At 44.2% G+C, this 17,260-nt stretch overlaps 1 protein-coding gene across 2 annotated transcripts in view; it reads left to right on the forward strand.

Moving 5' to 3' along the window:
- Window positions 1–17,260, forward strand: part of Mb21d2 (Mab-21 domain containing 2) — a 127,929-nt gene that overhangs the window by 23,529 nt on the left and 87,140 nt on the right. The gene's annotated exons all lie outside the window — the stretch shown is intronic.

The raw sequence follows: 17,260 nt of genomic DNA on the forward strand, positions 1-17,260 counted from the left end.
AGTATTACTTTAGTAGGCAGTAAAATAAAATAAACCTGGGCATAGACAAAGAGATTGAGTAAATGTATCCTAAACTGTGTGAAGGCTGATAGCTTCTGCTACAGGCTTACTTTAGTAGGAATATTATTTGTGAGGTCACTTGCTTTCACAGAATTTTTACATATGGCCATGTTACATAGATTGTTCTGTCCTTCTAATTTGAAGGTATGTGACTCATCAGAAGGGAAAGGTGATATGTTTAGATTTCTTTTTGACAAAATAACTTGTATTACCTACCTGGCATTTGGGAATATGCAGAAACAATAATCTAAAACAAGCCATAGATCTAATGAGTTAATAAGTGAGGCATTATATATGAAATCCCTTTGTACTTGTTGGGCATTGAATTAGTAAGTTACTGGAGGTAGTTTGAGAACATTATTATTTATGGTGTGTGTTTCTTAAAAATATTTTGACTTGGGCTGGAGAGATGGTTTAGTGGTTAAGCGCTTGCCTGTGAAGCCTAAGGACCCCGGTTTGAGGCTCAGTTCCCCAGGTCCCACGTTAGCCAGATGCACAAGGGGGCGCACGCGTCTGGAGTTCGTTTGCAGAGGCTGGAAGCCCTGGCGCGCCCATTCTCTCTCTCTCCCTCTACCTGTCTTTCTCTCTGTGTCTGTCGCTCTCAAAAAAAAAAAAAATTGACTTATTACAGAGTGTACATGGCATGCCAGGGCTTCTTGATGCTGCAAATAAACTTCAGATGCACGTACCACTTTGTGCATCCGGCTTTACTTAGATACTGGGGCATTGAACCCAGTCCCTCAGGCTTTGCACGAAGGTACCTTTGACCACTGAACCATCTCCTCAGCCTTACTTGTGGTGGTTCTAACTTAGGATAGACCTTCTTAACTGTTCTCTGACAATTTTTACTCAATGTTTACATTGTAGAAATAAGCATGGAGGTTTTCTGAGGCTTCACTAAGTGGTTGTACAGAAAACATCAAGCAGCGTGTCACACAGTGGGAAGCACTGAGGGGAGAGAGGCCAAGCTCAGGGTGAGGGTTCCTCAGAAAGTGCCAGCGCTGCCCTACTGCTGCTCTCCCTTTCGCAGCCCCTGTGCGTTCACTGCCAGCCAGCCGCAGGCGCAGGACTTACGTAGGAACAGAGGAGGTGGCTCTTCAAAACTGCTATCTGGAACAAGCGATCACCTGACTCCACTCCTTCACTGCTTTGTGCATGAAGAAACTGCACAGCAAGAGCTGTGAGGTTCCACAACCTTTGGTGTGAATTCCTGCTCTGCCTTTTTCTGTGTTTTTCTAAGTTTTTAATGTGGACATGGCACACTTTACTGGGTGTTCATGACACTTAAGTCATGTGTAAAGCATTCCTAGGCCAATTTTAAGTTCATTTTCTTTTTTTCATTCTCTCTCTCTCTCTTTTTGAGAAAGGGGGGAGGAGAGAGAGAGAGAGAGAGAGAGAGAGAGAGAGAGAGAGAGAGGGAGAGAGGGAGGAGGGAGGGAGGGAGAGAATGGATGTGCCAGGGCCTCCAGCTGCTGCAAACCTAACTCCAGATGCATGCACCACCTTGTTCATCTGGCTTACGTGGGTCCTGGGAAATTGAACCAAGGTCCTTTGGCTTTGCAGGCAAATGCCTTAACTGCTAAACCATCTCTTCAGCCCTTAAATTCTTTTTTTTTTTTTTAAATATTTTTATTTATTTGAGAGAGAGACAGAGAAAGAGGTGGGCATAAGGTGTGTGTCAGGGCCTCCTGCTTTGCAAATGAACTCCAGACTTACTTTGTGCATCTGCCTTCACGTGGGTACTAGAATCAAACCCAGGCCATCAGGCTTTGCAAACAAGCACCTTTAACCACTGAGCAATCTTGCTTTAAGATACCTTGTATATATTTTTAAAAGTTGCAATCATTGTTAGTGACCAGATACAATGAAGAAGGCCAGAGGAAGGACTGTGAGTGCCTTGTGCAAGCCACTAGACAATATTACTTGGTATCAAAGGTGAGGTCTCTTGTTATTGGCTGTGTGGAGCAGGAGAGGATGTTGGAGGGAGGAGGCATATTTGTCTATGTCCAAGATTGAGGAAAGCTTTTTCTGGGGAGTGAGCTAAGATGTTGAGTTTAGGACTATCAATACCAAGCCTACCTATTAAGGCTAAAATGAATTGTCCTTATAGTTTTAGGATTTATGAGTTTGTACCTGCTCAGTTGGATAGAGGCACGTGATGCTATTAATGTTGTAGGTAGGTCTTTCTTCCTCCCTTCCTTCCTTCCTTCCTTCCTTCCTTCCTTCCTTCCTTTCTTTCTTTCTTTCTTTCCTTTTTTCTTTCTTTCTCTTTCTCTCTCTCTCTCTCTCTCTCTTTCTTTCTTTCTTTCTTTCTTCTTTCTTTCTTTTGTAGAAACTTTGTGTGGACACATCATATGTTGGTACTATCGTTGCTTTCCTGCTGTCCCCATTCTACTGAGGGCCCTCCTCAGTGGGATTGCTGGTGTTTTCCGTGGGGTTATGGGTCATGGGTTGTGAGAGCAGCAGTGTGTCATTGTGGGGGAGGAGGGCAACGCTTTTGAATATTCCCTCCCACCCTGTGGTTCTTACAATGTTCCTGCCCCCCCTTCTGCAAAGTTCCCTCAGCCAACGTGGGTGTATTTTAAGTCTACGTTAGTGTGGAGCTCTCAGCAGCTTCTGGACTTCTCTTTTGGTAGGTGCTTAATGTCCTCGGTGCCTGTCCCCTTCGCCCTCCTGTTGGCTGTCAGGCTCGCTGTGGAAGCGGCACTCTTGCTGGTCTTGCCAGTTCCTCCGTGCAAGGGTGGTTTATCTCTTCAGTTCACGTTGCCTTGCTGAACGCTTGCAAGGTCCCAGCAGCTGCACGTCTCTGGCAGGGGAACCAGGAGCACGGACCCGCTTCAGCTACATGTGCACAGGGTCCCCATAGTAAGGTTTCTTGTTTTCTTCTTACCCTGTGTGATCATTTGAATGTGATAGTAGAAATACATGGCCGCGTGGACCTAGATGTTTTATTCAAATATAAGCTTGCAATTTGGGTCTCCAGCCTTCTGCCTGGAGGAGGTGTGTTTGGGGGAGGATCTTGATTCCAGGCCAACAATGTGGAGAGAGCAGGCTGAGCTCTGGCTGCTTGTGGTTTGTGGTGCTGGCTGTTGGCGATTGTCTCTCTGCTTGGATCTGTGAAAGGGAGCCAGCCTCTTCTGCCATTGATGGTGTTCCCCCGGACTCTGTAAGCTGAAACAAACCCCATCCTTCTGTTAACTGTGTCTGGTTGGGTGTTCATCCCAACAACCTGGAGCTGACTGCAGCACCCTGTAATGATTACGTCAGACCTTTTCAGTACCCAGAAAATGGTCATGACATAGGCTCACCTTTACCTTCGGTCAAGCCTGTCACCGTGTAAAAACTTAGTTTTCTTTAAAGGGCAAATAAATACAAGCTGTTTCTTTGGTGTCCTAAATTTCTAGAGTTTACCCAAATCGTGATTTTTCTAAGTATATAGAGCTGAAAACACCAGAAAAAAAAAGCTTTGTTCTCTTATCTCTGTGGGGATTTTCCCTGGTGTTTGTGATCTACGAGATCTCTGCACAATGAGCCAACTGCTTTCCATGCAGCTTGAACCTCACCTATCCCACTGAGTGGGCAGGGCCGTACTTCAGTTACTCATTCCAGGAACATCAGAATGAGGTCAAGAAATGGTTGCTCTTGCCTGAGCTAGAGCCAGACCCTACCTTGGGGGGGAAAAAAAAAGTAAAAGAAATGGTTGCTCTTGATTGTGGTTTCTGTATAGTCTAGGAATACATAAAAATGAAAAGAGTTGTTTTTCTAGCTACAGTTTCAGAAATAGCATTAGAAATTCTTTCTTGAAGACATTTCTGAATTCCATCTTTGGGTTTGTTTGCTTGGGGATTTCATACTTACAGAGCAACATATTTTTGAATTTTTTCATTTGTAAACACAGAGAAAGACAGAGAATATGAGAATAGGTGCACCAGAGCCTCCTGCCACTGCAGACCAATTCCAGAAGCATATACCACTTTGTGCATTTGGCTTTATTTGGGTTCTGGGGAGTTGAACCCAGGCTTTCAGCCTTTGCAAGCAAGTGCCTAACTGCTGAGGCCCTCTGTGGCCCCTGACCAACATTTTTTTTTAACTTTATTTATGTAACTCAGTATTTATCCTATTCAGGATTTCAGTTTTTCCTGTTGGAAGTCTCTGTAAGGGTTTAAGACATTTCTCTCTTAGTATAGATGACAGCTTCTCTCCTAACGTTTTGTTGTTATGTTGCTTCTTTTGCCAGTAGTTTGCAGAACACTTTTCATGTCTTTGCATCGTAAGTGCATGAATTTTGCTTCTTTGCTAGGTATTTTGGATGGCAGTTTTGGCTTGTGTTTGAGGCAGTGTGGCACGAACTTCTGGAACCTGTATGTGGGCATCTTTCTTTATCATCCTCAGGGGCATGCCACAGCCTGGATTGGTGTCTTCAATCTCTCTGCTAGCAGCAGCCTCAGGAAAATGCTTCTGGAGCTAATCAAAATGATGTTTTAAGAACACTCCATATGAATTGAAAATTAAATGTGAAATTAGAGGATCTGAGCTAACCAGTCTCTCAGGATAAACAATGCATTGAATTCTCTTCTTCCAGGTACCCCTCGGTGTGGATCTTCACATTCCAACTGTTCCAGGTGTTGGTTCTCACATGCCTCTGTCCCTTGTTTATGTAGTATACACAATTGTCACTCAAGAGCAGCTGCCAAGCCATCTTTATGAAAACCTTTGTAACCTTTTTGTCAGAAGGGTTCTCCTCTGCATGCATAAATGGAGTGTGAGAGAGACCACGCATGAGAGAGAGACAGAGAGACTGTGTATATGTGGGTCCATTTAGTAATAAATAAGTGTCCTTTAATCTTCCCGCCCACTGACTTTTCCACTGGACTCTGCTTGTTGAAGGCAGAGCACTGTTGGTTTCTCCCATACTTCTGGTATGAGCCATTCCTGTGGGCTTCAGACAGTTTAATACGCAGTTCACTGGGCAGAGAGGGCAGCACCTTCCTTACCTCATTCTCAGAAGCAAGAACTAGCATTTTAGGAAAAGTCAGTGAACAGGGAAAGGATCTGCTGTATGAAGACAAAGTAGTGTAAGGAAGATAATTCTTATGAAGTACAGTCTGTTCTCCTTGCACTTAACTGAGCTCACAGAGTGGGAGTTGCATGTCCTTTGGTGGTGATGGTTCAGTTATTTGGGATAACTGTGTCTTTGTGGATACCTGTATGCACATTTTTAGCATGTATGTCTGCTCACCCACTCAAAAAGAATACTCAGGACCCTATCCTCTGAGCACACACGTGTGACGTGAATCAAGCAGTCTCTGAGCTCAGAAGACTGGTTAAATTTACCCAATAACCATAAAGCTTTACATGAAGAAATCATTGTGTTTTTTGGGCAAAAATTTTGTGGGTGACAATTTCTTTTGGTTCTTTGAAGATGTGGCTTTGTAGAAGTGTTTATATTTTAAAGTGAATTTATTTCTTTCTCTTTCTCTCTGTCTATGCGGTGCATGCATGTGTGTGTCTGGGCGCTCCAGGGTCTCTTGCTGCTGCATTCGAATGCCAGTCCACCTTTATGTGGGTGGCTGGAGAATTGGACCCGAGATCAGCAAGCAAACACCTTTAACCTCTGAGCTGAATCCCCAGTCCCTAGTTTTATTATTACATGAAACTTATTTGTATCTGGTGTCAGTTCTTTGCCACTGTGGCAAAATCCCCAAGGAAAACAGCTTCCAGGAGGGAGACGTCATTTTGGCCCCTGGTTTCTGCAGTCCTTGTCCATGGTCAGCTTACCGCACTGCCGTGGGCCGGAGGGGAGGCTGGCACATCGTGGTGGTAGGTAAAGTATGGTGGGAGCCAACATCTTACCCTTAAGGTGCTCAGGAAGCTGAGAGTTCAAGAGGGGTCAGAGACAGGATATGTCCTTCAAAGGCGTGTTCCAGCGACCCACGTCTTGCAGGGTGCCACCTCCCAGTGGTGCCACCAAAATGTAACTGTAGCAGTGGTTCTGGTGAAGTTAGAACCCTCATGATACAGAGACTTCCCCAAGGTTCCGTCAGCTAACGACACAGCCTTTACCAAGCCTTGGGAAGAGGGGCGTTTGCATTCAGATCACAGTATCTTTCCAAGGTATTTTGTTCTTTTAACCTTCTTACTGTTTGTTAATAATTCCCATGTCTCCTCTGGGCCTCTGAACTTTGACATCTGGATCTGAGTCTTTGGTCTAGTCATTACTTAACAGATTTAGAAACAGAATCTGTCAGGGCCGGAGTTTTCATTGTTGTTTAATGCATTTGAATACTCTCCCCAGAGGAACAAGCCTGATGGCTAGGATGCTTCTGTTGTATTCAGTTATTTATTTACTTAACTTATTTGCTTGGTTTGGTGGCCTCTACTTGGGAATTTACCAGGGAGTGAGTGAAGTGTGACACCTGATGCTGGGGGCAGAGGAAGCCTTCCCCAGGACCAAGCACTGTGTTTGAGTCCTGCTAGTCTGTATACAAGGCGTCTAAATAAGGCTCTCCTAGCTGCTTGCTTGCAAATGCTCACCTAATTCAGGCCCCCATTGCCTGGTTCACGTGTGACCTTTGGACCAGCACCTGGGAGCTTGTTAACAATGCCCCCGTCTTATCTCGTCTCAGTCCCTGTCCGCGCTCTACTGAACAGTGCCTCCCACGCTGACTCGCACACACACTCCAGTTTGAGAAGTAGGTTATTAAAAATATGCTGTGCTTTTGTTTGCATTTATTTTAAAAAATTTATTTCATTTTACTTATTTGAGGGGGTGGGAGGGAGGAAAGAATGGGCGTGCCAGCGGCTTCAGCCTCTGCAGACCAACACCAGATATATGTGACACCTTGTGCATCTGGCTTATGTGGGTTCTGGGGTGTCGAACCTGGGTCCTTTGGCTTTGCAGGCAAGTGCCTTGCCATTTCTCCAACTCTTTTTTTTTTTTTCTTTTTTTTTAGGTAAGGTTTTACTCTAGCCCAGGGAACCTGGAGCTCACTCTGTAGTCCCAGGCTGGCCTCAAACTCACTACAGTGATTCCCCCCTACCTCTGCCTCTAAGAGCTGAGATTAAAAGCCGCCATGCCACCACGCCTGGCTATGCTACTTTTTATTTCTGCTTAAAATCCCCAAAGGACTTATTAGAGGAATGGAATTGTTGTTATGCTAAACTACTACTTGAAACCTTTGATTTTAGAGAACTTGAAACATATAAGAGTAGGGAGAACAGGATAAATTCTATGTGTCTGTCACCCAGCTTCAACACTTAGCAGTCAGACCTACACTGTTTATCTATAATCCCTCTTCCCACCTTGGTTATTGTAAAGCAAATCCTCATATCTCTTTCCTTCTTAGAACAAATTCTGATAAAATGCACATGATTTCTGAGCTTATAGTTTAGTAGTAAGTTTGTGCAGCTATTCTCAAGAAGTCTTTATCTTGCACAACTAAAGTCTAACTATTGTTGTCTTTTTTCCCTCTTACCGTAGCCATTGCATCATGATCACTGCTCAGCACAGGTAACATGAATAACAAATGTCTGATGGCTGCTCGCATTTCCCAGGCTGGTGTATTACTCAAAGACAACAAGGCAGTGAGCTCAGCGTCTGGTCCCTGTGAGGTACTGACCCAGGTGGTATGGTGAGGAAGCTGAGGATGGGGAGAATGGGGGCTTTTCTCCTTTGTCTGACGTGCGCCAGACAGGATTTTGTATGAGGACTTTGTAACTTCCTGTTCTCTTTATTCAGGAGTCAGTGTTGCAGTAGGAAGAACTCAGACTGTGGAATAAGTTTAAGTCAGACTTAGTCATTGCTTTTTAGAATTTGTACATTTACCTCATGTTATACACGTGGTTACTTTGAAAGGCAAATTAAATAGGGATATCATAAAGCAATTAGAATTATCTGTTTATCTGTAGTTACAGTTCCCACATGTGTCAACCTCAGAGACACCAAGTTCAGAAAAGCATGTGGTAGGGTAGCCTGTACAATGTGATGTCATCCACATGGTGTTCAGCAGTAACAACAATTGTTTATGAACACACAGTAGTGTAAGTGTGAAAGTGTGTTTGAGAATAAGGGGAAAGGAATAGTTGTGTCTGTATATTTTAATTATTTTGGAACTTAATATGATAAAGCGTCAGGATGTACAAAACCCAGTTGATGTATAAAGTTTTGCATGTATGTTTGAAAATACAAGAGAAATATTTACAAGAAACTGACCAGTTGATTTTTATTTATTTTATATTTTTGGCATTATGTGTGTTGGAAATCAGGGTCTTGTGCAGTCTAAACATACATACCACCACTGAGCTGCACATCTCGCTCCTTGTTTTTGTTCTTGATCATATTTTTAAAACAGAACCTAAAAACAAGGTTAGTTTATGTTGCTACAGTTTAGAAACTCAAATACTCAAAAATTTAGTGTGATTTTCATTTTTATGCTCCCGCCTCCTCACAAGAATCTAGAGACTGTGTATAAAAACTATGAAAATAATCGAGCTGGTAGGGCTGCTGGTGGAGTTAAGGATTTACAAAAGGGAATTCAGAGAAGTTGTCCATTCTCTAACTCCTCATGTACCCTGATCTCCTTATCTGTAGACTTATCTGTAGGGTTAAGCTTCAAAGGCCTACAATAGTGGGCCAGGGCAGTTTTTATTTGTATAGGAATGTATAGTTCTGCTGCTTCCAAGGAGGATTTGAAGTGGCGCCAGCTTGCTGTGGCCTCTAAAGCACCTTATTCAGTGCCACACACCTCTTTGTCACTTATTGTCATCCCATCTCTAGACAGCACCATGTCTGAGGCATGTGAGGCAGAGCCTGGTGTGGGAAAGATCCCTGAGCAGGGTCGTCTTGGAGCCCTTGGAGGACTTCTGCCTCCTTAATTACCTTTTCTTTTAGGAAGACCTTCCTCACTTCAGAGTCTGCCTGCTGTGCATGCCTAGGCGACTGATCAGTGTTCCCATTATAATAATCCTTGCCTAGAGGGGCAGGGGGATAAAGGTCACAAATGTGATATTTATTCATGAGAGTGGAAGTGAACCCTTCCTGGCAGTGGGGAAGACCTGGGACTCTCAAATTAAAGTGTATGTGCTGGGTTGGGGAGTAGGCATAGTGTTAATTAAGCCATGGTGACAAAAACGATGAAATGTGCCTTGCCAAGTGCTTAAATAATAGGCTATTTGTCCAGCATCAAGACCTCTTGGTTGGGAATATTTTATTTTCGTTATAAAATTGAGCTTATAACTTTAGTCACATCATTCAGACTACCCAAGGACTGTCTTTATTTTAATCTAACCTTTGCCAGCATGATTTCATTTCCCTCCCAGAACCGATTTTTGTCCCCTTAATCATATTTATTGCTCTTATCTCAACTCTCAAATATCTCTAATCTTCCAGAAACATGTATAATTATCTTTTAAGGGTCTGCATTGCACCAGATGTAGCAAAAGTCCTTCCTGACTGTTGCACGACACTAAATCTTCTGTATCAGACCTCGCCTCTCTGAAATAGGATTGGTCTTCTGTCCTTTCATATCTCTGAGTGATTCATGAATTTGTCCTCTCATTCAAATGCTTACCTGATTTCTAATGGGCTCCTTATTTTTGGAGGGCACTGGGTTGGGCACTGGGAGGCAGGCAACCTCATGTGGAGGGGAACTGTGCCTATGCACTCACTTGTGGAGAGTCTCCATTTAGCTTGTGAGTTGTTATTTGACTTAGATAAGGTCGAACCTCAGCTTATCTCCACCCTCAAGATTATAGTCTGCTTTAACTGTAACCACAGCATATACTTAGAAAAGGCTTAACACTAGTGGAAAACCCCAAGAATGATCTAGTATGTTGGAATGGTGGGTAAGGAAGATGTGATTGGTTTAGAGTTAAGTAATGACAATGAAGGAAATGCAATAAAAAGGGTTTTTTTTTTTTAATTTTCAGATTGTATTTGCTTATGTATGCATATATGAGTATACCAGGGCCTCTTATGTATGCGTATATGAGTGTACCAGGGCCTCTTATGTATGCGTATATGAGTATACCAGGCCTCTTGACATTTGCATCACTTTTGGGTTCTGTCTTTAGTGGGTGATTGCTAAATTGAACCTGGGCTGGCAGGCTTTGCAAGCAAGTGCCTTTAACCACTGAACAGTATTCCTAGTCCTTGTTCACACACACACACACACACACACACACACACACACACACAGAGAGAGAGAGAGAGAGAGAGAGAGAGAGAGAGAGAGAGAGAGAATGAATGGACACACCAGGGCCTTTTGCAGCTGCCAATGATCTTCAGAAGCATGTTCCCCTTTGTGCACCTGGCTTTATATTGGGTACTGAGGAATTGAATCTAGGCCATCAGGTTCTGCAAGCAAGGTCTTAACCACTGAACCATCTCTCCAGTCCCCCTTCCTTATTATTATTATCTTATTTATTTTTAAGATTTTATTTGTTTGTTTGCAAGGAAAGATTGAGAGGGAGGGGGGATGGGTATGCCAGGTCCTCTAGCCACTACAAACCCACTCCAGATTGTATCCACCACTTTGTGCATCTGGCTGTATTTGGGTACTGTGAGGTTGACTTCAGGTGGTTAGGGTTTCCAGGCAAGTGCTTGAATCACTGAGAAATCTCTCTGGCCCTTATTTATTTAATGAGGTCTGGTCATTATGCCCAGGTTGATCTCAGTTTTCTGAGTTCAGGCAGTCCTCCTGACTCAGCCTCCTAGACAGCTGGGACTACAGGTGTGTGCCACCTCACACGCCTTACGGTGGAATTTTAATAGCACTGCATGAATGACAGCGCACCTTGACTTTTTAGTGCCATCAGTGTACTTTGGACTTAGCCTTCATGTGTCCTTACAACTTTAGATAGCACTGACTCCTGTTCAGATTCTGAGTCATCCTTAGAGACAGACCAAGACTGAAAGGGCATTGTGGTGACTCTAACGTGATGGAGGAAGCGGGATGCCAGTGACCTCTCTATAATCTGCTTAGTAATGACTTAACTTGGGAGCTGGAAGCTGATACTTTCCAAAGGCATCCCTGAGTCTGTAGATTCAGTGCACTGAACCCACTAATCTGTTCCACACGTCCACCTGCTGTTGGGTGAATTCTAACGGGCCACTTCTTTATTTATTTTGAGATGTGCACAAGGATTTATGTCTATTAGTGAATACCAAACCTAACTATGAACTAAACAAAACTATCTCTATAATTCCCTATATTCCAGTAGCTCCTTATATCGATTTCTCACACTGCCTTTTCTAATCTAAAATATTAAGTTTGTTATTTTTTAAAAAAATCTTATTTATGAGCAGGCATGGTAGTGCACATCTTTAATCCCAGCACCTGGGAGGCAGAAGTAGGATTGCCATGAGTTCGAGATCACCCTGAGACTACATAGTAAATTCCTGGTCAGCCTGAGCTAGAGTGAGACCCTACCTCGAAAAACCAAAACAATAACAACAAAAACAAACAAACATCATATTTATTTTATTTTATTTTAGAGAGAGAGAGAGAGGTAGATAGAGAATGGGCATGCCAGGGCCTCTAGCAACTGCAGAGAAACTCCAGACACATGTGCCACTCTGTGTGCATCTGGTTACGTGGGTACTAGAGAGTAAACTTGGGTCCTTTGGTTTTCAGGCAAGTGCTTTAGCTGCTAAGCCATCTCTCCAGCCCATAAATTATAAATTTTTGTCAGTTCCTTACTCCCGTTAGGATACAAGCAGATGTTCTTGTATTTTACTCATCAATATAATTTTTTTTTTAAAGTTATAAACATGACTTCTGTATAAATGTAAATGAAGCACAGGTCAAATTCAATCCATCAAGGGGGAATCTAGTAGGCAGGCAGAGCTGGCTCAGGGGTTGAGTGTGCAGTAGGCTGTGGGCTAGCCATAGCACTTGCTGAAACAGATCACTAGGCTTGGACACAGAGCCGGGGAATGGCCTGTAATAAAACAATAACGCTTAGCGCTCTTACTCTGTACCTGGAGCAATCATACACCTATAAGGAACCCAGATTTAACAGGTAACTACACTGAACTCTAGTCGGTGGCAAATAGCAAGTCAAACACAGGTAACATCACTTAGAGAATCCAATAACACTCCCTTTGGCATTGAGCAGACACACTGCTTCCTTTGGCCGTGTTTCCAAGGGTTGTGTATTCTGTAGTATCCCTGGTGCCCTCACACTTAGCCCAGGAGCATACGCCTCCATCCATGTGGTTGTTGTATTTAATAACCACTGAGCACCAGTGTGTGCCAGGCGGCAAGGTGGCTCTAGAGATGTAGGATAGAACGGAGCAGAGGTCCCATACTGTTGGGGCTCAGTGGCTGCTCCTTTAACACCCTAAAAGGGGGCAGGAGACAAAGGTTCTGATTAGAAGAAGCAAGAGGAAATGACTTTTATTTTTGGTTTTACTGTTCCAGGGCTTAAAGCTAGCAAAACACGTAAATATACAGAATGACAGCCGGAGGCCACTTCTTTGGGGAACACAAGTAGAGAGGCCTCTGTGGTTTCACTTGACTTCTGTGCATCTGGCTTCACAGGGGTGGACACCCTGGGGCTGGCCCGGGCTGCCGTGTCTCCTCTCCGTCCACAGCACAGGTGTGCTAGTCTCTGGTCTGATCAGTTTGCAACATTAGCTTCAATGAGTTCTGTGGCCAAGCTCTGCCAGCCACTCTGTTCTTCCCCAGAGAGCTCGAACTTCCTAGCTGTTTGTATAGTTTTCTTACCACAGATTGATACATTTATTTAGGGCACTGTGCACATTTTTCAGTTTACTTTCCTAATTTCCTAAAACAGTAGAGGAGGTGAAGGCTGGCATTTGTGTTAAGAGTCACGAAACAACAAAAAACACCTGAAGGAGCCCTTGAGTTCTTCTAGCTTCCGCCACTTCCAGCTAATATGTGCAGGAAAACTGAGGCGCCCAGCAGCCAGGAGTCTTTGTTTCACAGTAAGTCACTGGCTCCAAGACTTGTGTCCAGTTTGGGTTTCTTTCTCTGATTCACACTCACATTTGTGAGTAAGAGAATTCTCCCTGAAAGGACAAAGGGTACTTACAGACTGTGTTCACATTTTTATGTTTGTTTAAAAAACATCCTTGGGCTGCAGAGTTGGCTAAGCCATTCAGGTGCTTGCCTGGAAAGCCTAAGAACCTGGGTTCAGTTTCCCAGGACCCACATAAAGCCAGATGCACAAGGTGGAGCATGCATCTGAAGTTCATTTGCAATGGCTAGAGGCCCTGGTGTGCCCATTCTCTCTTTCTGCTTCTTTTTCTCCCTCTGCCTCGCCCCCAAATTAAAAAAGACATCAGAGCTAGGCATGGTGGCAGACGCCTTTAATCCCAGCACATGACAGGCAGAGGTAGGAGGATCACCATGAGTTCGAGGCCAGCCTGAGTCTACATAGTGAGTTCTAGGTCAGCCTGAGCTACAGTGAGGCCCTACCTCCAAAAACCAAAAAGAAAAAAAGAAAAAAAAAAAAAAAGCAATCAGAAATCCTTTTGATATCATAGCATCTAGAGATAAATATAGTGAACATTTTTTCAGATTATCTTCTATAAAAATATGTATTTCCATATTTGCATATATGTCTTTATAAAGTTCATTAAATGAGAAGAGCAATGCTTCCTCATGATTGATTTTTCTTTAATCTTACAAAAGGTTGTCAGGTTATTTTAAGTATAAGTGAGGATACTTTCCTATTTGTATTTTACTGATACAGTATATGTAATAATGCAACTTAAACTTCTAATCTTTAAAGACAAGCATAGCTACAAAGGCAGGTTATATCTTTGGTATAGGCAGATGGGTGACTGCAGAGGCATGCCAGCCTGGTTTCTTTGGAGGGAGGGCTGGTGACAGTTGCAGGTAGTACATTTCACTGATGGTCCCTGCCAGCTGCCAGCTCCCTGGGCCTTTGCTGCTCCTTGCTGTTTGACCTGGTCTACGCCTTTCCTGGGAAACCCACATGTAGAGATGGCTGGTGACAGGCAAGGCTGAGGGGGAGGTTCACAGGGCCCATGCTGATTTGGCTTGCTTTCTCTGTCTGACCTCCTTTTTTTTTTTAAAAAATAAAATATTTTATATTTGTTTTCATGAAGGGAGGGAGAGAGGGATGGAGAGAAAGAGAAAGAATATGAATGGGTACACAAGGGTCTCCTACCACTGCATATGATCTCCAGATGTGTGTACCACTTTGTGCATCTGGCTTTACATGAGTACTGGGGAATTGAACCCAGGCTGTCAGGCTTTGTAAATAAGTGCCTTTAACCTGCTGAGCTATCTCCCCACTCCCTTTCTCTCCTCTCTACCAGGGTGGATCCCATGGATTCCTTGTGTAATAGAGAGCTCCACAATGCTGGGTGAACATCCAGCCAGACACAGGTTTATGGAAGGAAGGGAATTTTTTAAAGCTTACAGATCCAGAGGAAGTTCCATCAATGGCAGAAGATACTGGTTCCAATTCATAAGTCCAAGCAGGGAGAGAAAAACCACTACCAGCCAGCAAACACTGAAAAAATAGCCAGCACAAAGTGGCAGCAAGCAACACCCCACCACAGCTCAAACTTCTTTGCCATAGTTTGGGACTAGAAGTCAGATCTATCCCCAGTGATCCACCCCTTGTAGCAGGAGTCTGCCTGCTAGGGGCTGAGGCTGCAAACTCAACTTTAATAACACACCTGAATCTATGGGGAACATGGTTTCAAACTGCCACACCTTGCCTTCAGTGCCAGCTCTTCCTCACCTTCTGGAAGCCCGCCCTGTAGTAGTGATTTGCTGCTGTTTGTTGATCCTGCCAGAGCCCTTTGCTGGTGAAGCCCCAGGTGCACAGTTCTCAGGGTCTTCTAGTCCATTCCTCTTCTCTAGCAGCTCATGCTCTGCTTCTCTTCCCCATTCCAGGATTGACATTTGAAGAATTTGGCCTTGGGCAGGTGCCCAAGCTGACTGCTTTGTGGTTGTAAGGGAACGTTTAAAAGTCTTTATTTATTTATTTATTTTGCTGTGGATATTCTTTGCAATGAAAACCCATTTTAATTGTTTATGACATTAATCAATTAAAGATTAATCTGCTTTGGGAGTAGTTTCTCTGAACATTGAAAGCTTCTAAGAATTAAGTAGCGATTTATTTATTTGTTTTGCTTCCAGCAGATGCCCTGCTCCGCTGCTGCTGTCTGTTTCTGACCTGCAGTGAGACAGCTGGCCTCTTCTCAGCGTTTTTCCATTGGCACAGCCTCTCCAGTGTCAGTATTTCCCAGCAGAAACGCTCGTCTGTCTGTCTAACGGACTAGGCAGGCAGGTGGGGGGTGGGAATGTGAAGGAAGTGGAGGATGCCTTTTTGTAGTCCAAGAGGGCTTTGTCACCGCATTTGCTTGCCTGGTTATCTGGGCCAGTAGTGAGGGCAGGATGGACCCTGCCCCTTCCCACACTCTTTAGTTCCCTTTGGGGACCTTGGTGCCAGGTCTGTTGGTCTTGGCATCCAGCTTCGTGAGCACCACATGTCCTCTGTGCCCCTGGATCTCTTCTCCCATAGCAAAGGCCTGTAGAGGTGTTACCCAGTGCTTCTTTGGCACCCCGTTCTGTCTTTTTCTTGGGGGAAGCGGTGCCCTTTAGAATTACGCTGAGTTAGTGATCAGAGTTTCAGCACAAAGTGCCTACTAGCATGTACCTGGCTTTGACGAGCATAGTAGGGATTTTCACAATGAGATCTATAAGGATGGTTCCTAGAAATACGAGTATTCAAAGGCTCACTTACTTCTGAAAGGCCCAAGAATCCAGAAGCCCGGAAATACTATCACGCTCCAGAAGGAGCTTAAGCAGGCCCCTGCATACCTCAAATTCCAGGCCCTACTCTCTGCTAGGAAGTAAGCAGAGAATCCCTCTTCTCATTATATCAGAGCCCACTCCCGATATAAAACTAGGTAAAAGGGCGTGAGATAGCCCTCAAGGATGGGAAATGAGTAATGGAGTAAACCGCTTATTTGGTTTCTGTAAATAGCCCGCACCATAAGCCTTAGTAGCCCCCACCGTAGTCTTAGCAGCCTGCCTTAAACCACACTTTGCCACCCCCACCCAAGGACCCACGCAAATGCTGACCACCGAGGTCATAGGAAACTGATTGGTCCACGGGGCAGGGGCTTGAGTAATTTAAACTAATTGGCTTAGAAACTATGGAGTGGCATAAACTGACTGGCTCGTACCGTGTGGGCTCCTGATGCTAAGAAATGATTGGTTTAATGCACAGGCTTTGTTAGAAACCCTATAAAAACTGTCCCGTTCCTGCATTCGGGGCTCTGCAGTCCTCTACCCCTGCGTGGTGTACGACGTGGGCCCCAGCGCGCTTGGAGTAAAAATCCTCTTGCAGTTTGCATCAAGACCGTTTCTCATGAGTGATTTGGGGTGTCGCCATATCCGGGCAGAGCATGGGGTCCCCGTTTTGGGGGTCCTACACTTCATGGATGTTTTTAGAGCTCAAACTGTACTAAACAAGTTACCTTTTCAGGAGTGGGCACATTGGACCAGAAGGTGCTACCAAATTAGTCTTTATTCTATAGAATGTAATAGGCCAAGACTCAATACCAAAGAAAAATTTAAGCTTTTTATTTCTTGTCCAATTTCCTCAGTAGGGGGAGAGAGGGCTGTAAAGGCGCTCATCTGTGTCCACTTTTTAAAAGATGTAGCCCTGACACTGAATGTGCCTGGGGGAAGAGGACTTTCAAGTAGATAATATACCAAAAACCTTTCAAACTCATTTACTTCACTGCCTTCAAGAGGACAGGAAGAACTGTTTGAGGACATTGTGCAGACAATTCTTCCTACCCAGCCTTCTCCTGTGTTATGCTGCCCCTCAGAGCTTCCAGAATGCTTTGTTTTCGTGATGTGAAAGGGAGGTGTGGTAGTTTTCTGTTATTGTGGCATGACAAAGACCCATAGATAATCAATGTAAAAAGATGCAAGGTTTAGTGTGGTTCATGGCTTCAGAGGTTCAATCTATGACCTGTTGCTTTGGGCCTAAGGTAACCGGTTCCTTATGGTGGGGGCCTGTGGTAAAAGGAGGCCTGTTCACGTTGGGTTGCCTTGAGCCTATGGTAGCCAATTCCTCATGAAGCCTGTGGTGAACAGAGGCCTGTTCACCTTGTGGCAGACCAGAAGCAAAGCAAAGAGACAGCAAGAGGTCAGGACTTTTAAGATCCCCTTCAAAGGGA

This window comes from Jaculus jaculus, chromosome 5 (assembly GCF_020740685.1).
Source record: "Jaculus jaculus isolate mJacJac1 chromosome 5, mJacJac1.mat.Y.cur, whole genome shotgun sequence".
Lineage (NCBI taxonomy): Eukaryota > Metazoa > Chordata > Mammalia > Rodentia > Dipodidae > Jaculus > Jaculus jaculus.